The sequence below is a fragment of the Sphaerodactylus townsendi genome, linkage group LG03 (assembly GCF_021028975.2).
Source record: "Sphaerodactylus townsendi isolate TG3544 linkage group LG03, MPM_Stown_v2.3, whole genome shotgun sequence".
In the NCBI taxonomy this organism is placed as follows: domain Eukaryota; kingdom Metazoa; phylum Chordata; class Lepidosauria; order Squamata; family Sphaerodactylidae; genus Sphaerodactylus; species Sphaerodactylus townsendi.
In genome coordinates, this window is record NC_059427.1 from 11,687,805 (window position 1) to 11,698,231 (window position 10,427).

The 10,427-nt window shown below is 45.4% G+C and overlaps 1 protein-coding gene across 1 annotated transcript in view; it reads left to right on the forward strand.

Moving 5' to 3' along the window:
- Nucleotides 1–10,427, forward strand: part of LOC125428893 (tripartite motif-containing protein 10-like) — a 120,848-nt gene that overhangs the window by 18,174 nt on the left and 92,247 nt on the right.

The following is a 10,427-nucleotide window of genomic DNA, read 5'->3' on the forward strand; positions in this document are numbered from 1 at the left end:
CCAAGAAGAAACTAATGCAAACAACAAACAAAGAAACCAAAAAGAAACTAATAAAATCCAAACAACAAAGGAACCAAGAAGAAACTAAAAAATGCAAACAAACAAACAAACAAAACTAACACAAACCAACAAAACAGCAAAACAACTCCTCCTCCTTCAACTCCTCCTCCACCAACCACCAACAAACACCACCAACTCCTCTTCGGGCCTCTCAAGAAACCCGCTACACAGAGCTCACCAACCCAACCAGGGGTCCAGACAACCAGCGGGGGGGGTGATGTCACTAAGGAGGGTGTGCCCATGTCGCGAAGCAACTTGGGCTCCACCTGCCTGGTTTTCTCTCCGCAGCCATGGGGGAGTGGGCTTTGGGGCAGGAGGGATCTAGCTTTATTGGGGCGGGGAGGGGAGAAGGCTGCCAGATCTCCACCAACAGCACAGAGATCCGCCGAGTTGTTGAATGAGACCTTCTCTTTAGAGGCTGCCCAAGCCCACAGTACAAAAGCACAGGCCATATTGACATCAGCAGGGATCAGAGGCTCCCTCAACAGAGTTGGTGACAATTCTGCTCTTCTTCCAAAGCCAGGGACCTTTGGCTCGGCCCTGAAAGTTGCATGCTGAGAAAGAAGGCAGCCGGAGACTCATGGGGGTGTCAGTCGAGAAAGATGGGGTGCTGCCCTGAAGAAGCGCCAGGTTTCCTAGTCCTCACCCAGCTCACTTCTCAAAGGCCGGGCTGTGGGTCAGGGGGTGGGGCAGAGCACAGACAGCAAGGCTTGAGAGGCAGATCTTGCAAGGAGCTCAACATGCGGGCCCTCAGGGGAGAAACGCTGCCAGTCAGTGATGGCCTTGGGGGGGGGACCAATGGCCCCACTCCTTGCGGGTTCCTGCTTGTGTGCTTGGGACTTCAGCCCTGCCCAGTGGCTCTTTCCTAGCCCCACAGAACTGGGTCTCCAGGGACTCAGGAATGGCTGCTTCCCTGGAACTTCAGCTATCCTTTTTTATGGGCAACAGTGCCCGGCTTTTCTGCTACTTCTGTCCCCAGTGAAACTTGGATCTTGATTTTGTCTCTGTGTTGCTTTTTGGGGAGGGATTTGAAGGGGCTGTATTTCCCCGAATGGTTAGCAAAAGATGAGAGACTTCGTCGCCTTTTCTTTCATGCCCTCCACTAAACACTCGACCTGGCTGCACAACTCCCATTGGTTGTCTTTAGCGGGCTTTTGAGATGATAGAATCATAAGAGTTGGCAGAGACTACAACTTACCATTCTTCGTAGTCCAACCCCTGCCATGCACAGAGACGCTCTCAGAGCACTCCTGGCAGATGGCCATCCAGTTTCTTTTGGAAAACCTCCCAAGAAGAAGAGTCCACCACAGTCTGAGTCAGAGTTTTCCACAGCTGAACAGCCCTTCCTGTCAAGAAGTCCCTCCAAATGTTTACATGGGATCTCTTTTCTCACCATTTGAACCCACTAATCTGTGTCTTCAGTCTCTGGAGTTGCAGAAAAACAAGCTTTGTTCTAGATCAGTGGTGATGCAATCCTATGGCACGGGTGCCAGAGGTGCCACTCCAGAGCCCTCTCTGTGGGCACACGCTAAACAAGAGTGCCACCCCCCCACACATCTAGAGCTGGCCTGGGCTGCTGGGTCTCGACCATTATTAGCATTAAACCTAAGACCAGAGTTTTGGGGAAGCAGTGTAGGTAACTTCAGTAAAGCCAAGTTAAACCCCTCTGATTTTCATGCAAAGAACAAAAGCCGATTCCTTCACCTGGGAGTATTAAGGCTTCGGTTGTTGGTGTAATGAGGCTTGCTTCTGAGTAAACCCTCCTAGGATTATGATTCACCCGTTGGAAGAGATGCACGGTTACTTCAAAGCAAAGCCACCGACTACCAGCAAGCTTAATCCTGAGTAATGCATACTCGAGCCAACCGCTTTTTTTCTAAACTAAAACCTCAGTATTCGGTTAAATTCGCCGCGTGTTGGCATAATCTTTGCAATAAATAAAGATGGGTTTGGGGCTGCAGTTTGGGCACTCGGTCTCAAAAAGGTTCGCCATCACTGTTCTAGATCGTGTGTTCGTGGGGAGTGTTACATTGTTTGAAACCGCGATAGACATCGAGGCACCCCCTTTGGGAGTCTTTGCTAGACACACGCTGCAGTGGGGAGGGAGAAACAGTGATGGAAAAGGTGCTGTTTCTTTTGGAACCGGGATGGATTCGGATTAATTTCTCAGCGGGGATTTGACCACTGCTCTGATGAACTAACACTCCTTTAACTCTCATGCAGGCAATAAGTCCTAATAAGAGAGATCTTTCCAGCTAGTTAAAGTCTGGGGGCTAGGGTTCAGCATGTGTTAAATAATTTAGATCACAAAATCTAAGACGTGTTTTCCAAAAGTCAGCGCACATGCTCCTAGCTTAGTATGTAGAACAGCTTAGTCAGTCAAACATAGGTTAAAATGTTCCAGTGGTGCCACCAAATGGCAGAGAAAAAGTTACAACTTACAACACTGAATTTTGTTCCAAGAAATCAAACATTTTACCACTGTTCAATATCAATAACACATCATCATCATCATCAATAACACACACACACACACACACACACACACAACACACACACGTATGCATGTACCCACACTGGAGAGGGAGAGAAACTCATCAGAATGAAGTCCCATGACGTCGTGCTGCCATTTCCATTTCTGCAAGAACATCCCAGAAATTTGCCCAAGAATCTTTGTTCTGCATTGAGTTTTCTGTATTGCTGTCAATGGGGTTTGCAGGCTGGGGGCGGGACATTTCTAAAGGCACTGTCTCAAAACTTGCAGGGTCTCATCAGGAGACTGCCCTGAGGATACCCCCCAGGTTTGGTGCAGTTTGGTGCAGGGGGGCCAAAGTTATGGACCCTCAAAACTGTAGCCCCCATCTCCTATTAGCTCCCATTGGAAACAATGGGGGATGGGGCACCCCCTTTGGGAGTCCATAACTTTGGACTCCTTGAACCAAACCTCACCAAACTTGGGAATTAGCATGAGGACAGTCTCCTGATGATACGCTGAAATTTTGGTGCTGATATATCTAAAAATGCACCCCCTGCAGGCACCAATGTCCTGGTGCAAAAATAAATTTCGTCGTGGTGGAGTGGCCGTCCATGGGGGAGGTGGGAAGTATCCAACTCAGGTTTTGCCCAGGGCTACAAGTTTTCTTCTGCTCCTGTTAACACCCTGGATGCAAATAACATCATTTCCCCATTATACATCTGGAAATGCCATTGCATCGTCACAGTATTCTGTTCTACCCTCACCACCACCCCGAACATTTTCCCCTGTGAGAGTGAGGATAAGCAAGCATAGAGGGAGTTTCTCCATCCCCATGGACCATATTCTGCCATTGCTGGGATCTGGTTATTCTTAGAGTAACATCTTGCTTAATGTTTCTGAGCCATACAAGGCTGGGAAAGGAGTGCATTGTAAGGGGGAATTCCCACATGTATATCCACCAGTTAATGCCTCTGTGCGAGTGCAATCATCACAAATCAAAGACCACAGACAACTGTCATGATCACAATGTTTAGCTGCATGTGATTGACTGCGAAAGTCATTATATGATATACATCTGTAATGCAGATTAATATTAGCTGTTCAAATGTTCACATTTCCCTGCAATTTTTTGAAACAAGCTACTATTCCCTTTTAATTTTTTGTGCGATGGAAGGACAGAGTAGGAAGGGAGAAATTGGCCTGGCACTTGAGGGATACAAGGCACCTACCATGATGAATTGTTGCTAGCTGTTGGACCATTGATGAAGTACTGTAAGCTCCTGGGAGAATTTTAACTTCTGTGTTCTGAACACCACAATATTGAGGAACAGTGATGAGAATAACCACCGGAGGAATGTCAAGAGCCAAAAAAGTATCACTGTTCTGTAACATCTATATGAATGAAAACAATTCTGTTTGTATATGTTTGTTCTGATGCAGAAAGATCAATATGTTCTGTTATGGAAAACAGCCCAACGTTATTTGTGACTGAACTTCCAGGGCAGGTGGTCATCATATAAGACTATGTTCTTCAGTTTCAGGGAATTGGAAGATGGGAGCTTTTACAGACATTCCGGTGGGCGGAATGGAAACCACACCATATGAATATGAGGATGATGCAACACCATGTCCAAGTGACAATGAACAACAATTTGGTTCCCATTTCCTGCTCCAATTATACTGTCTGGTGTTTGTATTTGGCCTGCTGGGCAATGCAGGAGTTGTGATGATCCGCATGAGATACAAAAAGATCAAGAAGAAGAAGAAGAAGAGTTTGGATTTATATCCCCCCTTTCTCTCCTATAGGAGACTCAAAGGGGCTTACAATCTCCTTGCCCTTCCCCCCTCACAACAAACACCTTGTGAGGTAGGTGGGGCTGAGAGAGCTCCGAGAAGCTGGGACTAGCCCAAGGTCACCCAGCTGGCGTGTGTGGGAGTGTACAGGCTAATCTGAAATCCCCAGATAAGCCTCCACAAATCAAGCGGCAGAGCTGGGAATCAAACCCGGTTCCTCCAGATTAGATACACGAGCTCTTAACCTCCTACGCCACTGTTGATGTGTTCCTAACCCAATGTAACTTACAAGGTATATGTAGCTACCTCGCTACAAGATATATGCAACCAGCCTGCTACCGGTATATGTTATCACTGCTATTCTGGGACATTCTTTCCTTGATCTTTGCTTTATGGCTTCACAGGCCAGGCCAGATAATTAGGCTTTCCCCTGACAATTCCCATGGGAAACAGGGTCGTTTCCACTGTCCCGTGAGGGGTAGGATGCCAGATGCGTTTTATCTCTATCTACGTTAACCTTGGGGTGCCTCTTGCTCCTAACTAACTCCTTTTCTCACGCTCTTTCGAAAGGGAGGGGGGGGAATCCACATTATGTAATAAAACGGTAGCAAAAGTTGTGGTTCCTAAGACTGGCTTTGCCAAGCTGTGTAAGCTGATGCAGGACACAAATCTTACCGATCAACAATACAGAGCCCGTTTATTGCTTGAAATTTAAGAGAAGGGGATTTATAGCTCAAATATAATAACAAGCTTCGATTATGTGGTGCCTATTTGTTTGGGTTTAATTCTAGGGAAGACCCAGTGAGGGAAATGAAAGTATCAGACTCAGAGATTGATGAGTTTGTGATAGAAATTTCAGTTGCAAAGACCACAGTTGAGAAATATATGGAGTAACAGGATGGGAAAACAAGTAACGGCTGCTGAAACGCTGTGTCTGCAATTTTGCAAGAATCATTGTATGCATTTAATTATGCATGTGAACGGTCAATATTGTAAGTATACTCTTTTCTTTTTCTTCAGGGCAGTCTTGGTGCCATACCCATGACAAAGCTGCAAAAACATTTTATAGGGTAATTATGAGATCCTATGGCTGCAAAGAAAACTTATTATGCAGCCCCCATTACATCTGCAAGCTCTCGCGCAGCGCAATTGTTTAGGGCAAATGGATCTCTTGTATCTCTTCTGAGGGATTTCCAAAATATTAGGAATTCCACTATCTGCTGAGAGGCTTTTGCAAGCTTTTTCGCAGATAAAGTCTTGTTGCTCCTCCACAACCTTCCTACCGTTGGTGATATAGTGAATAAGCCAGAGGCCCCTTGTGTCGTGACCCTCTAAGGTCTTATCCTTGGGTCCTGCTATGTTTCAGCTATTGAGAACTTCCTCCTCAATCGGCCTGGGCAGTTTGTTTGTGCTGGGCGCTGTTATCTCTTGCAGCGGCAGGGGGGTGGAGTGAAACCCGTTAGGTTCTCACCCCCTCTCCTTTGTCGTTAATGCTGCTTGTGAGTGTGTGTGTGTGTGTGTATGTGTGTGACTGTACTCTCCCTTCCCTCTAGGAATGCATGAGTGTGTGTGTGTGTCTTTTCGTCTTTGGAGAAGGAAAGGGGGGGATGAATGACTAGAGGCCCCTTGTGTCACGACCTTCTAGGTCTTAGCCTGGGTCCTGCTATGTTTCAAGCTATTGAGAACTTCCTCCTCAATCGGCCTGGGTAGTTTGTTTGCGCTGGGCACTGTTATCTCTTGTAGCTGCAGGGGAGTTCATTCCAGTTATCTGGAAGCAGCAGTAGCAAGCCTTTATTGGCATAGACAACAGTGCAACAATAATAAAAAACGGATTAAAAAGCATATACAATACAGGAAATAAATGTTTATCAGTTTGTTCCAATCTGGCATGTTTAGTAATTTCCAGGAGAAAGTCTGCCACTATCAGTATGGTGAGAGAAGGATCAGGATTGTCCAACAAGCAGTGTAATCTAATTAAATCAGGGAGATGGGGTAAATGTAAAGGAGTAAGATTCACAGTAATTTGGATCTGGATTTCCTTGGAATCTGAGACAGTGTAGTAAATTGGTGGGCCAAAAGATCCAACCCGAGCCAACGTTACATGGGCTAACAATCTTTGTAGCCTTTTCTGTTTATTAAATCTGCCATGTAACAAGGCAGAAGGCATAACATTAAACCTGGCGAGCATTATGGCTCTCCTTTGAGCAGGCATTCCAGTTATCGCTGCTTGTGGAATGTGTGTGTATGTGTGTGACTGTATTCTCCCTTTCCTCTAGAAATGCATGAATGTGTGTGTGTTTTTCATCTTTGGAGAAGGAAAGGGAGATGTTTTGAGTGGCATGACAGCATTTACCAACAATGTCTGACAACAAAAATTCTCCCTGTTTGGGTTTCCAAAGAAACCGAACAGACAAAAATACAATACATTGTCGGGTTGCTACAATGGTCGATACATTAAAGTGGAGGAATAGTAGTTCTAGCAGTATTCTCTCCTGATGAAACACCGGCTGGCATCTTTCAGATCCCCAGATCTCTGAAGATGCCAGCCACAGATGCAGGCGAAACATCAGGAAAGAATGCTGCTAGAACACGGCCATACAGCCCGGAAACTACACAGCACCCCAAAAATACAATAAATGTGGCCAATGCAGTGAACTCAAGCACAATCCCTTCCTTCCTGCACCTTTTTCCAGGCTGGGGTGTTTCTTCAGTTACAAACTGCCTGTGCGACTCTTCCTTGGCACCTCTTAGCTTGGTGCCTACCTTCTCTTGGATCCTCCTGAATGGGGTCAGTGGCCTGCCTTGACATTATTTGGAATACCAGCCCAAATCCAACCTAGTACCATACATTTTCCTGGTGAGTGATCATTGGCGGCTGAGCTTGGGTGGGCAACAGGCGGGATGGGCGCATGCACAAGACAAAGAGGGTCAAGGGCTGTTCAGGGGCAGGGGGAACAAGTATTCTGCATGAGATGCGTAGGGCCTGTCACTCGAGTAAGTCCGCAGAATGGAGTCAGCCATTGAAGCGACCCCTGGCTAGAAGGGGCATCAGTAATTCTGGGAGACTGGGAAGGGATGTGCACCATGATTCAAGTACATCTTTTTTTTACTCCTAGGTAACCCCAGGGGGGGTTGGGTGAACACTATGGGTGTTGCCATGGAATCCTTGATTCCTGAGGAGCTCCTCCTTGCTCCAGCGGTTCCTAAGTGTAATTTCACCTCCCCCCACTTTAGATCATTCTGTGGGCTCTCCTATGAGGCCAGCATTTTCCTCCCTCCTTTAACCTCAGCAGGTAGGCCAGTCTTTGAGGCTGCTGTCCAAATCACTTGGCAATGGGACTGCCAAAAAGACAAATAAGCGGGTTCCCGATCAAATCAAGCCTGAACAATCCCTCAACGCTAAAATGACTAAACTGAGGCTGTTGTACTTTGGGTCACCTAATGAAAAGACAAGAGTCACTGGAAAGAACAACAATGCTAGGAAAATTTGAAGGCAGCAGGAACAGAGGAAGACCCAACAGGAGATGGATTGACTTCATCAAGAAGCCACAGTCCTCAGTTAGCAAGACCTTAGCAAGGCAGTTAACAATATAACAGAGGTTCTAAAATAAGACAGTAAGTCTTATACACTTTTTGCCCCAAAGATGCGCTATGTCTTATTTTCAGGGGATGTCTTATTTTTCTGTGTTCTGATTGTCGGGCATGCTTCCAAACAAAAAAAAACTTTATATATATATATATATATATATATATATATGTCTTACTTCTCTCGGGGATGCCTTTATATTTCGCACACTTCAGCAAAACCTCTACTACGTCTTATTTTCAGGGGATGTCTTATATTCGGGGAAACAGGGTATGTTTTGGAGGGCATCGATCAATAGGGTTGCCATAAGTCAGAAACAATACACGCTAGATTTTATAGCACCTTTACAAATATCAAACAATCCTTTTCAGATTCACTAGGCAGAACAAACCACAAGCAAAGGAAGGGTTATATTTAACTTTGGGCAGCATTTATGCAAATTTATGCAGCCCTGTTATTTTGAACTTTAAGTCGCCTGGAGCAGTGAGTGATCAGCTGATTCCTTTGTTCTAAAGGAATAAATAATGTTAGGTTAGTTGTCTTAGTTAGCTATAGCTGTCTACTTGTTAAGCTAAACCCAAACCTCATGAAATTAACATAAATGCTAGCTAGCTCAAGCAACCTTTCCACTTGGTCACATGCTTCCTTAGCAAAACCACTAACGGTACTACTGACCCCAACTATTTCCTGTTTTTGCTTAATTCACTTTGCAGTTGTGATTTCTCCTTTGCAAAGCTAGTAGAAATGGCTTCGTGCTGCTGCTGCTGTGTTTTTTTAATAACTTTTCCTTTCCTGACTGGCTACAAGTCCAGTTCGTATCACCCCAGCAGGTGAATGGTGTTGTGGTCTCCCTGCCTGTGGGCTTCCTAGAGTTAGCTGATCGGCCACCCCGTGAACAGAATGCTACACTAGGTGGGACTTTGTTCTGGTATCTAGAATGGTTTCTCTTATATTCTTATAGCTGCTTCTTTGTTGAAAACAAGACCAGTAATGTATTGCCGAAGGCTTCCAGGACTGGAATCGCTGGGGTGTTGTGTGGTTTCTGGGCCAGCGGTCATGGCTGCTGTTCTAGTAGTATTTTCTCCCGGATCGACGCTGCCTGCATCTGTGGTGGCCACCTTCAGAGGCTCTGATGGTGTTAAAGCAAGTGGAGTATACATACCTGTGGAATGTCCAGGGTGGAACACTTGCTTTCCACAGGTATGTATATGTAACCCCCATGCTCAGAATGGGTTGACCCAGTAAGGGGTGGAGACTCAAAGCAGCCAGAGGCTGCAGCAGAGCTCATGTAGTTGAAGGAGACAAGGCTACCAGACCTCGACCTTATTGTATAAGCCCTTAACACCTTGTTAAGGCAACTCGCAATATTGCCAGAACTACTGGGAAGGTAGTTGTTTATTTTTGCTATGTTGTAAATGTTGGAGTTTATTGTTTCAGGGTTTCTTTTGTGTTTGTAATGGGGTGAGAGTTCTCCTGGAAACCTTCACCATGTTGGAATCCTTCTGTCTCAAGCCCCTCGAGTCTCTTGGTGGACAACTCCACTTTGCAGCAAAGAAGAAATGGACTCTGGCATTACAAGACTGTACCAGGACATTAAGGACTTGAAAAATGCAAACCTGAACATGTAATCTTGAAGTGTGCATGTTAACTGTTGATGTTTGATGTTATATGTTGAGAAAGTAAACCATTTTGTTTTTAAAAATTTGTTGTTGCAAACTCATTCCAAGTACTGCCCCACAGAACCCACAGATAGAGGTTATGTATACTCCACTTGCTTTAACACCATCAGAGCCTCTGAAGGTGGCCACCACAGATGCAGGCGAAACATCAGGAGAAAATGCTACTAGAACACGGCCATACAGCCCAGAAACCACACAACATTCCAAAGACCAGTAATTTCTCCAGAATGTTTCCTTTGAGCTAGTCACAAGTTTGGCTAATTTTCTCAGGTAAAGAGTCCAGGGGGTTCAGGATAATATGCAATCTCTATTACAAATTTGCTTGCACATGCATTAACCATCATCCCATTAATAGCGAGATAAAGGGAAACTTACATTTTTAGAAGGACTATAAAAGAAAGTTAACAAGAGGAAGTTCATCATATAGGATGGGGTGGCCAACCTACGGGGCTCCAGATGTTCATGGACTACAATTCCCATCAGGCCCTGCCAGTGGTAGAAAAGTAAGTTGCAAGACCTGCTGTTAAGTTAAGGAAATATATGGTTAGGACAGGTGATTGAAGCTCTTTAAATCAGGGTAGAACTGATGGTTCTTCCAGGATAAAATTCATGAACTACAATTCCCCATTAGTCCTTCCCAACACATGAGCATTGGCTATACTCACAAGGGCTGATGGGAACCGTGTAGTTCATGAACATCTGAGGGGTCAAGTTTGACACCCAGTTTCTTAAATTGAGCTTTGAAAGCCAGGTTGTTGCCAAATGGGATCTATAATGAATTTCCTCAAAGCGACCCTTTGAAGCTAGGCCCTCCTCCAAAAGGGTGAAGTGC